At 44.2% G+C, this 18,324-nt stretch overlaps 1 protein-coding gene across 1 annotated transcript in view; it reads right to left on the reverse strand.

Moving 5' to 3' along the window:
- cux2b (cut-like homeobox 2b) overlaps positions 1-18,324 on the reverse strand; it is a 104,010-nt gene that overhangs the window by 38,562 nt on the left and 47,124 nt on the right. The window lies entirely within an intron of this gene.

The raw sequence follows: 18,324 nt of genomic DNA on the forward strand, positions 1-18,324 counted from the left end.
TGCTATCCTCGGCTCGGCGGGTGATGCAAACCAATTAACGATTCATTAGGAGGGACAAAGAAAGCGAATTAGCCACCACCTGGCCCCATGGAGAGGGCACCTGCACTAGTGGGTATGTGGGTTACGCTGCTCCCAGCTCCCGCTAAGACCGCGGGCCTGTTTGTGAGTCAGAGGACGCGCTGTAGCTGCCTCTCCCCGTCCTCTGCTCTGCAACAGTAAATCAGATCAGTCTCGTCCAAATGCCCCCGCCCCCGCTCCATAAGCAGACGGATTTCAAATTATTGTCATCTATTGTCTATGTCATTTCTGTCACTGATGATTACAGCCTCCGTCGGATCGGCTCAATGGACTCCAAAACGGAGGGTCAAGTGTGCGGTATGGCTGAGCCAGGCTGCTCATCATCGGTATGACGACACTTGAAAAACATTCATTTCGCAAAGGCTGAAAACACTTATGAGGGTGGTGGTAGTGTGCTGGGGCTGTTTAGTGGCGTTATAAATAAGGTGTGTGGAAAACAGCGAGGGACCGAGAGCCTTTGATTTACTGGAAATGGCTGGCGTCTTCCCCCGGGAGGCATAACGACAGCATCATGTTTAAAGAAATATCATAAAGATCAAGCAAATCCCCCCCCCCCCCCGACCCCCCTCCCATCACTCCCACTTGGAGCAGCTCAGAGGAGTTCATGGAAAATGGAAAAGGCTTGAGCCCAATCAATACAGATGCAATATTCTGCAGCTCTCAGCCAGCTCCCTGTACACTACGCTGTTGTTACACTCAGCTATACCCCAATTTCCATCTGCCCCCCCCCTCTCCTTCCAGGACATGACGTTAATGTTGGCATGTTGCGTTCACAAACTGTGAAAATGTGTGAAGAACGCTGCCTCCGTAAACACCGTTTCCAGCTTCATATGTGGGTTATGAGTCCATCAACAACTAGTGTTGGTTCAGCTAAGTTTTGCTTTGTCGCCACTGATGACTGACTGTTTTTATGTTTGCTTCGTTTTCACTGTGAACGGGAGCAATTTTGTGACCCTGATTGTCACCACTAGGCAATAACAAACCTCTGCTCCTCAGCGTGACAACGAGCAAAGCTCCAACAGCACTTTGTGACATCCAGATAAACTATACCTGAACTACATGGCCACTGCAGCAGAGTGGCTGAACCCACTGCTAGTCGTCAGTGGTTAAATGTAACCAAGTACATTTACTCAAGTACTCTACTTTAAATTTGAGGTACTTTTACTTTACCTGAGCCTTTTTCTTTTCATGCCACTTTCTACTTCTACTCCGCTACATTTTCAGAGAGAAATATGGTACTTTTTACTCCACTACATTAATCTGACAGCTTTAGTTACTGGTAACTTTACAAACATGTAGTTTATAAAATACAATGTTTTATTATAAATGAAACTGCCCAACAATATACAGACCTACAAGTACAGCAGAAATGATTGGCCGATTGAACACTAAGTTGTTAACTGTTTTGATTGTTTCCAGTTCCTAAAATGTGAGGATTTTTCTGCAATGAGTACTTTCACTTTTAATACTTTCAGTGTATTTCCCTGATGATACTTACATACTTTCACTTAAGTAACATTTTCAATGCAGGACTTTTACTTGCAACAGAGTATTTAGAAGTACTTTTACTCAATGCGTCTTCCACCACTGCTAGACATCAACTTTTCACTGACAGTCTGCTGGCTGGCCTGGCTTCCTCTGAAGCATATACATCAAATGAGGCACCCAACTGCATGTGTAAAGAGCCTGAGATCTTGTGAAGGCAACAGCTAGGACTCCATCTTCCAGAGACACGCAGGGTCTCCTGGCCCTCCATCATCCTTTAACGAGAGAACACGGAGATTACCTCCACAATCACACCATTAACCTGCCCACAGACGCTAGCAGAGACATCAATCACACGCCTGCCTGATGCCTTCTCACGTTAGCGCCCGCTATGCGTATAGATCCCCCCCCCCTCCATAGCCCACCCTTGCCATCATCAAAGTACTCTGAGGTGTCGTGCATAATATGGGCTGATCAGGGAGTCATCTTCATCTCCATGCTAATCCAACCTCCAGCCAAGCACATGGGATTTCAGAGCCAGAAGTCTCATACTAACAGATATGAGCAGATAGGGCGGTTGTACAGTATGTACAGAGAAATACAGCTAGAGGAAGCACTACAAGTGGCAAATCTCCTCTTTTGGATGCGAGATATGGCTCTGGCCCTGGCCCTGGCTCCGGCTCACAGCGCATTCTTTATTTTCACCCCTTTTGTGATAAAGGATATGGCTACCGAGGGAATGGGCTTGGCCACAGGTTGATTTTACAAGCAGGAGTAAAGCCTGGGGCAGAGTCGCAAGAGAGAGACACACAAAGGAAACCTGTTAGCGCTCCTCCATAACTCTTCACGCAGCAACGGAGTGGGCAGAACACAGCCTTTGGGACAAGGCTGCTGGGAAATACTTACTGATAAGCCTTTGAGAATACTTACAGTACCCGCTAGTGTGTGCATGTCTGAGGTGTGTGTGTGTGTGTGTGTGTGTGTGTGTGTGTGTGTGTGTGTGTGTGTGAACAAGCTAGCATGTGTTGAATAAATGAAGGGGGAGAGAACAAACCTAGAATGAAGTAGAGGAAGCAGAGTGAAGGGCTACTGAGCGACATACAGAGAGACAGAGAGACAACGGAAAAGAGGGGTTCCCATAAAGAGCGCAATTAGCAATTATGCAGTCATCAATTACAATTATCACAACTGGTGATTATGCAATTATCAATCTAAATCATCAGTTTCCCCCTCTGCCTTACTAGTTTGCCACCCCCTGTGATTTGGTTGTTTCAGGATGGCTTGTGATGATGCAGATTGTGTGACGATGACGGGGGTGTTGGGCGGGTGTCAGGGCAGATCTAACACGGTGTGTGTGTGTGTGTGTGTGTGTGTGTGTGTAAATAAGTGTGCAAATGTTTGGAGCATGTCGGCATATGCATCTGTGCCTGGGTGTGCACAACATGTGACTGAATTTTGTGTGTGTGTGTGTGTGTGTGTGTAAACGCAGTGTTCATGGATATACTGCTCCCATCTCAAGGTGAATGTGGTTGGTGCTGTGGGTGGTTTGGGGACAACAAATGTGTGGTTCCACAGTCCCTGAGGCCTCTAAATTACCTGTCATCTTTCCCATGATGCAAAGGTCAGCGCACAATCATAGGGAGTCCATCCTACTGTGCTGCTCACGGAGCGCCAGTCCAGCCCACAGGCTGTCAGGATGTCACAACAACCCCGCTCCCGCTCCATGCTTATTAGAACAAAACAGTGGGAAGTCCACCACCACCACCGCCGCAACACCACTTGTCACAACACCTTCCAGAAGAATCCAGTGGATTCCTGACACACATCCAGTCCTTGGTGTTAATACGAGTGTTGCGAAAATTAGGCAAAATATGGTCAACGCTCTACTATTATACTGCGTTAAGTTGCCCTGACATCTAAAGCTAGGAGTGGTTTTTTTTTTTCAATCTAATCTTTATTAGTATATATATATATATATATATATATATAAAATGTCCACTTCTGCCTATTTTTCTTCCAGCTATAGTTTCTTGCAAGAATCATTTTCAATTATCAAGATTTTCTTCAACTGCTTTTTTTTTTTTAACTTGTAATTAATAATATTTTAACCAATATTTATCCCTTCCTAGCACAATTTCTTTGGTAAAATTGCAAAACAATAAAGTACCATACCAACTCATAGGGCCTTTGTATTCAAGTAGCTATTGTAACAATAGAGCTGGGCAGTGTTACGTGTCTTCATGTACAATAATACAGATTAGAGCTGCAACTAACACTTATTTTCATTATCTATTATTCTAACAAATGTGTTTTCAAACTCAATCTCAGTCCAAGCCTATTCACATTCAATTTACAATCATATAGAACATCAAACTCACTTTTGAAAAGATGGGACCGGAGACATTTAGCTTGACACATTACTTTAACAAGTAACTGCTTATTGAAAATGTTGTAAAATAATTTCTGTCAATCAACTAATTCATTAATCGACTAATTGTTTCCGCTCTAACACGGATCCACAAAGATGTGCCTTTATAATACCGCCATGAATAAGATTTCTTTTATAGTGATAATGACATTGCAAAAGTTAAGCTAAGCCAGTGGTTTAAATGTTTTAAAAGGTCCCATGGCATGAAAATGTCACTTTATGGAGGTTTTTTAACATTAATGTGAGTTCCCCCAGCCTGCCTATGGTCCCCCAGAGGTTAGAAATGGTGATGGGTATAAACCGAGCCCTGGGTATCCTGCTCTGCCTTTGAGAAAATGAAAGCTCAGATTGGCCGATCTGGAATCTTGCTCCTTATGACGTCATAAGGAGGAAGGTTACCGCCCCTTTCTCTGCTTTGCCCGCCCAGAGAATTTGGCCCGCCCATGAGAAAGAGAGAGACATCATGGCTTGCAAACAAGCGAAGCATGGCAGTTGGCAAAATGATGCCATATCTTGCGCAACATTGTCTGCTACGGTCTTCTGAAGAGCTCTTAAATATGCCTTAACAGGTCAAAATCTAAAAACGGATCTCAAGAAAATCAAGAGATGCATCTAAATGGCTGAGTGGCCACAGAAATGCCTGCATCACTCATGGAGGATAACACAATGTGGTTGTTTCAACATTGTATAAACAATCCAAGGAAGACACCTGCAATCCTACAGTTATGCGTTTTCAGTCTCCTTTAGATGTGATCTGTGAAAAATCAAATGCAAAACCACTTTCAGAAGCAGGGAAAAGATCATATTTTAACTGTGCCACCCAGCAGTTTTGCAGCTGTCACTGCTGGCATTTGTTTTGAGTTGAGTGTAGGTTCAGAGGAGAGGCGGGAGGAGAGAGATGAGTTGGTGCGGAGTGACTGATGAGTGGGTGGAGGAGAGGGGCAGAGGTAAACACTATTACAGTACAGTCTGGACGTGAGAGACCTGTATACACCCACACACGCACTCCCACACACACACACACACACACACACACACACACACTTGAACTTGGAAGCACGCAAACACACACGTCAAGTCGCACTCACACAGATGAACACTACACACAGGCTGTGTTTGAGGGCAGATTTAATCATGGTGACACCCATCTCGGAGCCGTGGTAGCAGCATGGCGCTGGCTGTGGCCGTCTCTGGATGCCCGGCAAGATGAGCAGTCAGAGCACTGACACACATCTCGTCGCCACGTCAATTCCAATCAGCGGTGCCTGTCATTCAACCCGCTGCGCTCACGACGGACTGACGCCACCGCAGCTGCAGAGCTGCCGCCTCAGCCAAAAAAATGGCCAAGGCTGACCAATATTCTTTAGTAGCACAGTACTCCCGATGTAAATACATGCTGCAACGATTCAGTGACAAAATGAGAGTGAAGTACAGCTTGATTTATGGAAGTCTTATGGGAGAGGCTCACCTGCATTTGAATGTAGGTAGTGTAGTATAAAGCATAAAAATGTCAATATAGGTTTTAAGACAGACCGTATTAATCCATAGAGAAGGTAGGATGGATTTTCATATCATGTTTGTACAGCCATTTTTGCATTAGCGGTAAATAAACACGCATGTTGGCTGCATTGTAATGCTGTACTTGGCGTGGTGCATTAAGCTAAATGCTAACGTCAGCACGAAAAAATACCCATGCTGACATGCTAAACATGCTAATATATAGCAGGTATAATGTTTACCATGTTCACCATTTTAGTTTCGCGTGTTAGCACATTAGACCTAAATACCAAGTACAGCTGAGGCTGATGGGAATGCCATTAGAATTGCAGGTATCTGCATGTATTGGAAACATTTTAATTTTGACCTGATGATGGTGCTAGATTAAAAGTCAGGGAAGTTGGAGCGCCGGGATAGCTCACCTGGTTGAGCGTGAGCCGTACAACGTACAGAGGCTGAGTCCTTTGTAGGTCAGGCCCTTTGCCGCATGTCATTCCCCCTTTCTCTCCCCTTTCCTGTCTTAAGCGGTCCTGTCAAATAAAGGCTTACAAATGCCCCAAAAAATATAACTATAATCTTAAAAGTCAGAAAATGTATTACAATTCATGTGTGTACCAAATTGTACTACAATCTAATCTAACAGTTGAGACACAAGACATTTCTTAAAAAAAAATAAAAAATAAAAAAAAAGAAGAAAACTACAAATGTCAACCTTACGGTGATGCTAGATAACAAACATCAGAGGATCACCAAAGTATTAGGTATAGATATGATAAGATTCATCCTCTGGGGACTACGTATGTCTGTACAACATTTCATGTCAATCCATCAAACCGTTGCTTAGATATTTAAGTCTGGACCAAAGCCGTGTACAGACCAAATGACCGACCGAGCCCAGAGCCATGTCGCCAACATAAAACGCTACATCAAGATATATGACGTAAGGTGCTCCACTTGAATACGAGACAAGACTAAATGAGCGAGACCTGGGGTCAATGCCCCAGTACAGAGTGCCAATAATGACCCAGGCTGAGAGGAGAGCAGATCTCTACAGATCAAGGTGGAGCTGACGTAATCCCGACGGACGTGGCACACAGAGCAGCACGAGAGACAAAACATGGCACCGCATTAAACCCGGATCAAAGGGCCTGCTGTCTCCACCACGCAGCAGGTGCCTTCTGGGTCCCCCCTCACCATCAACAGGCGGCAGAAGAGCTGCGTTACCCGCCCTCTCAACAAAACTCAAAAGCACCAGCCTCGGCGCTAACACCTCAAAGTCGCGGCAAAGTCAAAGTCAAGAGCTGGTGAGAGAGAGAGAAAAAAAAACGGCAGGGAAGAAAACAAATCTTTTCTGAATGTCTTTGTAGTTCAAAAGACAGGAGTTGTCATTTTCTTTCAGCTCGCGCTTTCAAACGTTTGATGCAGCGAATGACCTAAACCTTGAGGAAAGTGCGTCTGCTCAGAACGTATCCATCATGGTACGAATGGGGGGGGGGGGGTGGGGGGGTTGCTGAGGCTAAGATGAAGGCACCGGTTGATGTGCTGTGAAAAGTAACGATGAGTGCACCTGGACTAGATTTCAGAGCCGGGAGAACTGTTAAGAGGAGGAGAAGTGTAGGTAAGGGCTAATTATAAAAATAAAGTGCCCCCATTATCCCCGGCGCTGTACTGCCCTAGTGAACAAAGCTACAACAGATGGGGTGTCATGGGTAACTGTGCCAATGTGAGCCAAAGCCCCAGAGTGGATGGACCCTGGCAGGCCGCTGGTGGAGCAGCCCTGGCAAGGGGGAGGCACAGCTGCATATCTCGCCCTCAGACACATGTTGACAGTGTTTCTCTAGCCCTGCCTACACTAGTCAAGGTGAGACAGCATGGCACGGGGGGGGAGACGAGAGAGGGAGAGAACGCTCCACTATGATGGATAGCGTTCTCCATCCACCTCTCCTCTCTCTCCCTCTTAGAAGGCTGGTGACTTTCCAGTGAGGCAATTATCATTGTGGAATGCATAATAGCCTAATTAATTACAGGTGTCAGCGCTGCCTTTGTTTCAGCGTGGAGGAACATCATGCCAAAGCCGCATCCGCTAAAAGGTGCAGAGCTGATGAACGAGCCTCGAACCGCGGCGAGAAGAGCGCAGCTGACGGAGGAACGGAATGCTGGGGAGACGGCTTGAAGTCTGCCAAACAATCCTGCGTCTGTTGCTAACAGGAGATGGATTGGAAACACATGGTGCAGAAATTAGGTCCATTATTTGCTTGATAAATCTGCTGTTGTCCATGGCAGTGCTCGGAAGAAGATCTCAGGTAGGCCCTGCGTAGGACGGCTCCGCGGGTAATTTGGTTCCAAGTAGCGTAGCCCAGCTCGGGGTTGGTGGCAGCACTATCAACAATGAAACATCCCCCCTTTACCCGGCGTTCCTTACCAACATGGCATATCATTTGTCCTGTCAGTTTTGCCGATTTCATTCATTGTAGTGAGAAAGCCGGAAAGCAGACAATTGCCAGGGAGAGAGAGAGGAAAAAAAAAAAAAAAAGAGCTAACAGGACCTGCGAAGGAGAGATGTGAATGATGGGGTGACTAGGGAGGAGAGACAGCACAGAGATTCCTGTTATTCCCCTCCTCAGCTAAACACAAGCATACACTGGTGCAGAACTTAATAGAACGTCACTTTTAGTGTGTGTAAGTGTGTGTGTGTGTGTGTGTGTGTGTGTGTGTGTGTGTACTGTACAGGGGGTCGTGGCGGTAGACTGATAATCCCTCCACGCCCCCAGGCAGTGGGGGCTCATTGTAGAGTACATTGAGTCTAATAGGAGCGGGCGCTGCAGTTGTATGCAGCTCTCCCTGCTCCCACTGTGAGAAGAGTTTTACATAATTAATGGCTGTTGATGTTTCCCAGGTAGTCGCCCGGCAAATTCACTCCAGACTCGGCTGCCACCGTCGTTGGTTCCACAGAGAATGAGCGACGCCAGAACAGACAGCTTACATTACAGGCATAAATAAGGCAATTTTGTACAGTGTCTTCAGACATTACTGTGAGGGGGGTTCAGGGCCAATGATTCGACTTGCTTCAGAGAAACGCTCAGAAAGAGCTTTTCTATGTCTCGGGGTCTACAGAGAATTTGCACTTGATGCGAGTAAAACTGCTTCCTTTAGTGTTTTTTTTTATAATTCTGTATGCCGTTAGAGACGCACAGATAGAAGCGCAGCATTTTTCAAGATAACAGTTGACGGCTCCAGATGGATGATCATTCACGTCTGCATGAATCAGTCTAATCTGAATGTCGATCTTAATACATGTGAGCCTAGTGGTCGGGGTTTGTATGCTCCAGACCTCTGACAGACTGGTGAGGCCTCGGGGGGCCTGCACATACTGCTGGGAGGCAGTCCACATCCATACTGGAGCATGTTAAATTAAACATTTAAACACGACACCAAGGGAAGGCTATTTTTTACTGCTCTCGGCCCACTACTCATTATTAATTTGTAATAACCTTTAAGGCTTTTTGATGTCATACATATTTTACAGAGAGATATCACTCCCAGCCAGACTGGAGAGGGGCCTGTCGATGACAGATCACCAGAGTGCCACCCAAATGTGTCTTCATCTGCTATAATTAGGACCAGGTGAGGGTTAAGAGTGATCTTTGGACGGTGTGTGCATTTGTCTGTACACCAACTCGCACACTAATGCATCGGTGTGATGATGACATGTCAGCACCCAAAAGATTAAAAAGTGTAGTGGCCAAAAAAAGAGAGCGGAAAGAGGAGACTGGACAGAAGACCGAGGATGTTCCCCAAATTATTTTCTAACGAAGAACGTCTTTCTGGCAGTGACCTGACCATCATTTTAAAAACCCTTTGGGTATTTGCGAATGCCCAGTGTAAAGGAGTTAATTTCAGCTGCATAAATCAGCTGAGTGGTTGAACATTTGGGGGGGGGGGGACGACGACACATTAACGCCCCACTCTCTGTCTTCTTCATATTGGTCTGTTAGAGGGCTGGCCAAGGCCCATCTTGCTCCCACTCTGTTGGGAGGTCCTCCACGCCCGCTGGATGCCAGCCTAAAGCTCATGTACGCTGGTGCCAACACGCCACTAAAAGCTGTAAAACAAATGAGCTCTGTTTGGTTAATGCACACTGATTGACCTCTGCTGCCAGGCATTTGATGTCATGATTGTAATGACCAGCTTTCGTGCCTGATGACTCATACACAATGTGACAGGCGCGAGGTGGCATTTCAATTTGAGTGAATGAGGGCTAATCGGATGAGATCCCTATATCAGAAAGAGCCGAGGCTGTTTTCTGACGCATATCTGAGTGAGTATTCAATTGTTAATATTATGGCGTTCAAACGGAGTTTGTTAATATGTCTTAAAGGGTCGGTTCACCAAAATCACACACATCGATACATTTTAGGTTATGTAGTTTGGGTTTTATTTTAGTCGTGGTTTCAAGATATCAGTATGTCTACATGTGACCGTTCATGCTAATTGGCTGTGAGCAGTTCTATCGAAGAGTGACTTTTTCTTCTTAGGCATATTCATTTGACTATGTATTAGAGGCCTTCAGAGGTAAAACTATACAGTTTTTCCAAAGAAAGAAAAACACATTAAAGAGTAAAAAGTTTTATCTAAGCATCTTTTGACTCCTTAAGCGCGATTTATGCTTCTGCGTAAAATCTACGCCGTGGCTACGTACTTAGGTACGTGGAGACACGGACCCTACGCCGTAGCCTGACGTGCGGCTCTCGAAAAATGTAACTACACGTCGCAGCGATGCTCGGCAAGCTCGGCCGTGGCTTGGTAGCGTTGCATTTCCCCCCGACTCATTTCCTGGTTCTCCTTCTCCATAAACAACATGAAATCAAAGAGAGGGTTCACTTTTGCTGCTACAGAGTTCCAAACGTGTTTAGAAAGCACAGCGGAGGCACTTTGTTTCTCTCACTATGCCTCTACAGTCGGTACTCGCTCCGAAGCTAATAGCCGTCACTCTCTCATTCTCTCTACCACACACTCCCCGCCCACACACACACACACCGGCCCTGTTATTCTCTCTAAGGGATCGACGCGCACACCAACGCACAAGTATAAACTTCAGGCCACTTACGTAGGCTACGGCGAACCACTGATCCACATAACGCACAGACAGTGAGGTCTGTGGATTATTCTGAGTAATGGGGACAATGTTTCTGGAGAGACTTTCTGGAGAGAATTTAAAAATATATTTTTCTTTTTCACTGCTGCGAGAGCCACCACCATAGGTTCTTCACATCCACTGTGTTGAAGTGGAGGCAGACATCTCATAGATATAGGCTATATTTCAAAACCTGGGCAAATAAAACCAAAAAGCGGTTAGCATGGTTAGTCACCACTAGAGGTAAGAGAGAAGTATACTTTTGGTCATTTTTTTATGAACAGGCCCTTTAAAAAGGAATTGCCAGGAATGCTGTAGTTTTTTTGTTGCTTCATAATAACATCATAATATTCTTCTTGTTACACCATTGTGAAGCAGACATTCAGGAGCACCAGATCAATCTTACGCAGCCTCAGATACAACTCTTCAGTTCGCTTTATATATAGGAGCTGACTTTAGTGGTTATCTATTGGATGCTGAGCGTTACATAACCCTCCATATGCTCAGAGTGTAGGACAATTCCGTACGGGTTTTAAATAAAGAAACCTGACGCACGGCTGCAGCCACTGTGATTTGGGCAAGTTCTCACATGGGATGTCATAGTTCTGCAGTGCTAGCCCCACTGCTATTTCAGGCTCTACCTCATTAGAACATCCGCTGTGAGTGAACAAAAAAAAAATAATAATACAGACAGTACAAAAGACATTTCATTAGGGAAGAGAGATCATGAAGAGAGAATGTTCACCCAGTCTGCATTCTCCATGCATTGCTACTGTACATTAAAAGGTAGATGCATTGCATTGTCTCACACACACACACACACACACACACACACACACACACACACACACACACACACAGTGGAGTGTAGCCAGGTATTCTACAGAGTGCTACAGAGTTCTGTGTCTCATGGTCCCACAAGGAGGAGGTCTGCAGGCCTCTTTGACAGGGGCCCAAACACGCAACCTGCCACAATGACTGCAATTACCCCACATCCACTGCCTTCGACAGGGGGGAGCGCGTTTGCGAGTGTGAGGGAGGGAGGGTGAGGGACGGCACACGCCATTATGCATGTAAGTGTGACTTCTTGCATGAATGAGAGGGGAGGGGGAGAGAAAAATACACATTATTGCGTGACTGCCTGAACTAGCCTCTGTGATTGTGTGTGTGTGTGTGTGTGTGTGTGTGTGTGTGTGTGTGTGTGCGTGCGCGTGCGTGTCAGAGCGCGCCTGTAGAGGCCCTTTCACACCACAGCGGCTGGCTAATTTAGTAAGGGAATAGCTGGCTGTCCTTCAGGTGAATGGACAGAGATTGGTCTCAATATGAGATGTAATAAAACAAGCCTATCACTGCATCTCACCGCACCTTCGGCTGTCCTTCACATGTCTCGCCAGAAGAAGACACACGCCCACACACACACACACACAAACCACACACACACACACCACACACACACACACACACCCCCCCCCCAACCCCCCCGAAGGAGCCCTCCAAAGTTTGCTATCTTGAGGAAGACCATCAAACCGTATTGCTTTCTCAGTTATGTTAGCCTACGTTCTATTTATTTATTTTTATCACCACTGCCGATATCTAAAAAGAGTTCACTGCATGACCAGTATGTGAATTTGACATGAACATTGTCTGATTATATTATATCCTGAAATGTTTTAATCCTGGTTCAACCTTTGTTTTGAAAAGTGCTGCAAATGAAGTATATTATTAACATGATCATTATTATTATTATTATTATTATACACTGATACAATATTAACATCTGCATGTACACTTCATGCGCAATTCTACATCTCAGTTGTCCCAAAGTGCCAAATCCTTTTCTAACTTGTCTGCTACCGTTATCCATGCCTGCTTCTTCGTAATGGATTTACATGAATTGATGTAATCATGTAGGAAGCCTAAAAATCTACCGATTACCTTTTAATTCAAGTATTCCAGAGACATGAAAATAATGATAATCTTGTTACAGTAAGCCACGGTGGCGGATGAAGTACTTACTTAAGTAAAAGTACCAATACAACGGTTTCAAAATACTCAATTTCAAGTTGAAAAAAAATAGCAGCAGAATGTACATCAAAGTAAAAATACTCACTTAATAATCATGTTACTGTAAGAAGGATTTTACTGTCGAAGCTGGTCGATGTGGAGCTAGTTTGAACTACTTTATGTACCCTCTAGGGGTCGGTCAGGACGGGGCAGAAATGAATAAAAAACTAAGTGCCTAGTAACTTTGCTTTTGTTGTGAAATATTGTATGACTACAAGATTTAAAGGTGAAATCTTTAATGAAAATGCTACTAGACACTACCCTTTTTGGTAATTTGTCAGGTTACACTTTACTTGAAGGTATCTACATAAGAGTGACATGATACTGTCATGAACGTGTCATAAAACATTACGACATAACGCTTCTTTTAGTAAGTGTCATTCAGTTTTTGTCATGACAAGTTATGGTTAGGGTTAGGGTTCATGTGTCATGACAATGTCATGCGTTCATGACTGTGTCATGTCACTCTTATGTTGATACCTTCAAGCAAAGTGTTATCATTTGTCACAAGTCAAAGAGATTAGATTTAATCTTTACTAAGCTGTTGTATTTTTATACCCTTTTTTATATGTTTTAATGTAAAATTGTAATATGAAATGCAACTAGTAACTATTGCTATCAAATAAATGTAGCGGAGTAAATATTTATTTCTGAAATGTAGTGGAGTAGAAGTATAAAGTGGCATGAAATAGAAATAATAAAGTACAAGAAGCTCATAACTGTACTTACTGTAAGTACAACACTTGAGGTAAAGTACTGGGTTACTTTCCAACACTGGTAACCCAATGCTACAAAATCCTGCATGGTCACTCGCCCAGACACCTGTGTCCGTGTTGGGTCTGCTGTATACTAACTGAGTAACAGTGCCTCTCTGTAACGACTGGAGCATGGTCAAGCCTGATTCTACATGTCCTCCCGTAAAGCATTTGGTAAAGACAGCAAGCAAAATTACTCATTAAGTCACTCGGCTATGGTCAGATCGTATTGCGAGTAAGGCTGAGCAGATACTTAAGGATCCCACCCACCCCTTATATAGGAGGTTCCAACTCAGCAATTGTGGCAACAGTAGGCTGCTACAAAGGTCAATTAAAACCAAAAGGTTTAGCGTGTCATTTGTCCCCCTCTGCTTTTAGACTTTTTAAATGAAAGACACAAGACAAGATAATGAATTGTATTGTCCACTCTTGCAACACTAGGTTTTTCTTTTATTGTTTTTAATTAATTTGGAATGTTGCCTTGTGGCCTGTGTGTTTCAAGCCTGCTACTGATTGATTGATTGACTGTGTAAGGGGGAAGGCTGAGTTGTGTTCATACCCAACTATGTATTCCTAAATGTTATTTTATGTGTGTGTGTGTGTGTGTGTGTGTGTGTGTGTGTGTGTGTGTGTGTGTGTGTGTGTGTGTGTGTGTGTGTGTGTGTGCCTACGTATATGCCCGTGTGTCTTAAATGTGCTGCACTTTGACCAAACTAATTTCCCAACTCTGGGATAATGAAGTATACTTTGACTTTGTATGGCTGCAGGTGACTGTTGCTCCTTCCTGTCAACTGCTAGCATGCAGGGCCTTGTGACCAGCAGCGTTTTCCCTTTGGCTGTCCCCTCAGCCCCACTCCAGACTGGGCCCCTCACTCCAGAAGAAGAGCTAGAGCTCTTCCATTAAATCCACCGAGACCCAATTACAGGGACTGCAGGAGAAACCGCGAGGAGATGCAAAGTAACTTTGCTTTAATTGAGGATGTGTTTAACACTCTCCTCAGGCCACCGTGGCCACTTTATGTCACAGATGAAACACAGAGCCCTGCAGTGGGACTTTAAAACACATATCTGTTTGTGACAAAGGCAAAGGACACTCTGATGTGTGGTGCTTAGATATTTGAGGGCAGTGGCCGGGTGCGATTTAGGACGTCGTACTTCTAGTGTAAAAATACAAATAAAACAAGCAGGTCTATTAAAAGTGTAAAAACACATTTGTGAGGAAGCTTTAACGCTTTAATGTGGGGGTGTACATCAGAAGCGATGCGCCCCCTCCCTGGTAAGAGAGTTATTTCACTTGCAGCTGCTTGTTTTAATAGAGCCACATGTTAATTAGTATTGTAGTTAATCCCATATTACAGAGACCCAAACTGTCAGGTCATATTATAAACAATCGGTCCTAATGTTCGTGCATGTGACATTTGGAGCTGCTATCTCTTCTAGCAAAATGTTCCCTAGGTACTAATTGGCCTACTTTACGCTGTCTTTCTTTGAATTGCCAGTTTCTTTATCATTTAGGATATTAGCCTCGACAGGCAACATCCCATATACCATAGACCCACTAAAAAGTGGAGAGGAGCTGCATCTTTTTTTTGTTTTGTTTTTTGCAGCGGGACAGCAAAAATTGGAATAAATGATTTACTCTAGCATGTATTGCTGCGAGATCTACCTTCATGGGATATTAAATACAATTTGTAAGAAGAATAAAAGTTCAAACACTTAGCCAGCAGCAAAGTGAGAGTAACTTTTCTCCGCTTGCATTATTTAAGATAGGCTCCATCATTTTATCAATCTATCGATCTCTCAGCAGAAAGATGAAAATGGAAAAATAATGAGGCCGGTGAATGCTGTGTAAAGAACATCAATGTGCAAAATTTAATTATCTGTGCTGGATAGAGAAGGAAAACGTGTCGGCTGTTTTCTAAAATAAAAAAATAAAAAAACTAAACAAAAAAAAGTGAAAAAAGGAGCAGTTAATATTTTTCCCTCTCTGCATATTTTAATTACCAGATCAATCATAACTAGGTACTGCAGTACTGCAGAGAAAAGAAAATTGCAAGTCTAAATGAAAAACAATAGCTTTGCTTTACAGTCTTCGCTCTTTTGAAGTCTAAATTAAAAATTACAGGTGCCTTAACAAGAGCCTTCTTCAGAAAGTTATGATATTTAATTAGCATGTTTAGATTTGATGAAATTAAACTCCACAGCCGAGCATCATGTGAAATGAAGACTGGTATTCCCTGCTTCAGCAGGTGTGTGTGTGTGTGTGTGTGTGTGTGTGTGTGTGTGGGGTGAACAGAGGGAATTAAATCACTTCAGCACATGGGGGCTGTGTACCCTCTGACAGAAGCTCATGTTCTTTTGACTTGTGCTGCCACTGGCTTGATCGGAGGCTGGCTCTCGGTGTTCAACAGAGCACAGAAACAACTTTGCTCTCTGGCTGTGTCTGTGCCTGAAATCGGAGAATTGCGGCGTAGAATTGGTGGAGCAGCTCTCCCGTTCCGCCTTTTCCTCCTCGCATGAGCTTTTCCTGGTTGTACGAGCGCTGATCTTTATTTCTCCTGGCATGTCCTCGCCGGCGCTGAGCCACCGATTTCACACATTTTTATTGGCTAATTTGACTGTGCTCTTGCCAGCAGCTGAGAGTGAGCCAGGAGTCGGAGAATCTCGGAGACAGTTGCTACTGACGGCTAGTGCTGCCGCTCTGGGACCGGAGCCTGGAGGGAGCAGAGGAGGGAGGCTCCCACCTGTCTCATAACAAGTAGTTGACCGTGTTAGACCGAGGCGAGCTCGCGCTTAGAAAACGGCCTCCTCGATTCGTTACTGTCTGCTGCTGGCGAGTGTCTGTTTGGTGAGGGGTCAGGAGGGGAATGTGATTGCCTGTCTCTTAAGGAGGCAGGGTTTTAGAGGAGCGGATGTACACCCAGCTAGACGCCCAATAGGAGCGGTGAGGTCGGTGCTGTGCGTGCGTCCATCCTCAAACATGGCTAACATTTGCACAGCAGCGGCAGTCAGGCGTGACGTCTCTGGGCTCTGAGGTTTGTGCTGTCAGGACGGTAGAAATTAGACCTGGCACTGCAGAGCAGAATGTGCTGAAACTCATCAATTCCACATGGCTAGAGAGCCAAGTGCCTATTTATAACATTTCCCCCCCCCCCCACCCCCACACCTCTCTTTTTTACCTGGTGTGCATCCCTGGCTCTAAACACGCATCCATAATGATGAATACACCCAACTGGGATGCTCCGACAGGGCATCAGTCAGGACAGGAAAACAAACACGCCAACATAGACACACACACACACACACACACACACCACATCAGATCACGGCACAGCAGAGGAGGGATAAGACTGACACTGGGAAGGCTGATGGAAAGGTTGAGGCATCTCAGCATAAAAACAGCAGAATCTCAGCGATCAGTCACCACACAGGAAACAAACAAGGGCAGTCAGATATATTAAACTTCTTCAAAAGGCCCAATCTGGAGCTGAAATATGGCACACCACTGTTGAATCACTGCCACCCAAATGCTATACTTTTCTTTTCTTCTTTTTTTTATGTAGTCATTTACTGAATTGATGACACTTCATTTTAACAAGTTACTGTCTGAGCTTCTGAGAAACAGACTGAAGGCATTTTGCAGGAATATATAAATTATACATTAGTGTTTGGGGAGAAACGTGTTCATTTGGATGAGGGTTTACAAAGTATTGTATTGTTTTAGCTTTCTGATTCATATACATCACATTTCCATTTACAGCTTTAAAGCAAGATAACACATTCCTTACAATTTGAAAAGTTAAAGAGCCCCTTCCCCACAAATATGTATTTTTCTTATGTTTTTGTCCCCTAAAATGTCTGGTCTTGACTACGCTGACTTCTGATCTGTGCAAAGTTTATCACTAGAGAGGTGTATACATATTTCTCTCCTGAAGCAAGAGATGTCTGTGCACTTCCCGAAAAAAACCCGGAGATTCAAACGTACCCCAGGCAAGCTAGATTCGGTACTTCACAGATTACAAAGCCGATCGCTGTCTAGATGGAAATGCCGGCAAAGAAACCTGAAACCTCCGGCGCAGAGCGGACTATCAGTACAGGAAGCCAAAATACAGACACGGCCGTCGCAGCCGTCAACCACAGCCAGTTACAGAAAACTGCAGGTCCGCCGCAACTCTCATTTCTTTTAAATCAGGGCTGAAGACCTCTCTTTTTGATGCTGCCTTTCTTTAAATAATTGTTAATTTCCTATAGTGCACTGTATCTTTTATTCTCGTATTTGATCTGTTTTTATATTTTTAATTGTTACTGAAGTTACATTGTTGAAAATTGGAACTGTCATATAAAGAGAATTGAAAACGTAAAACCGGTGGGACCGGCCGTTCTGGGAACAGCTGGATTACGTGTATAGAGCAACGGCTTATACATTGTCTCGTGCTAGCATCCTAAAATCTCGTATTTTATCCGTTTTTATTGTTTTCAACTGCTATTTAATGTTTTATGTTAAGCACTTTGAACTGCCCTGTTGCTGAAATGTGCTACAAATGTAAATACCTCCAAAACAGGTAATGTTTTTATCTTTGTAAACTTAAAAACGGGGACTCTGCCCCAGGGGCATCACTAGGCCTGGAGCTGCACTGGGGCACAAGCCTGTAAGAAAATACAGACAACCAGCAGGGGGGGTTCTATGTGTGGAGTAGTTTTGGAGACATGCCTCTTTGTAATTATGAAATCTATTTTTTTTTTTTAAAAGAAAAAGTATGGCAAAAAATATTCCCCAAACTTATGCACATGCCTATTTTTGATAAGTAAGTGATGTAGTACAACCAGCAGAACACTAATTGTGTGTGAGGTAAGTTTAGACTCTTAGAAAACTCTAATTATTA

The sequence above is a fragment of the Sander vitreus genome, chromosome 5 (genome assembly GCF_031162955.1).
Source record: "Sander vitreus isolate 19-12246 chromosome 5, sanVit1, whole genome shotgun sequence".
NCBI lineage: Eukaryota > Metazoa > Chordata > Actinopteri > Perciformes > Percidae > Sander > Sander vitreus.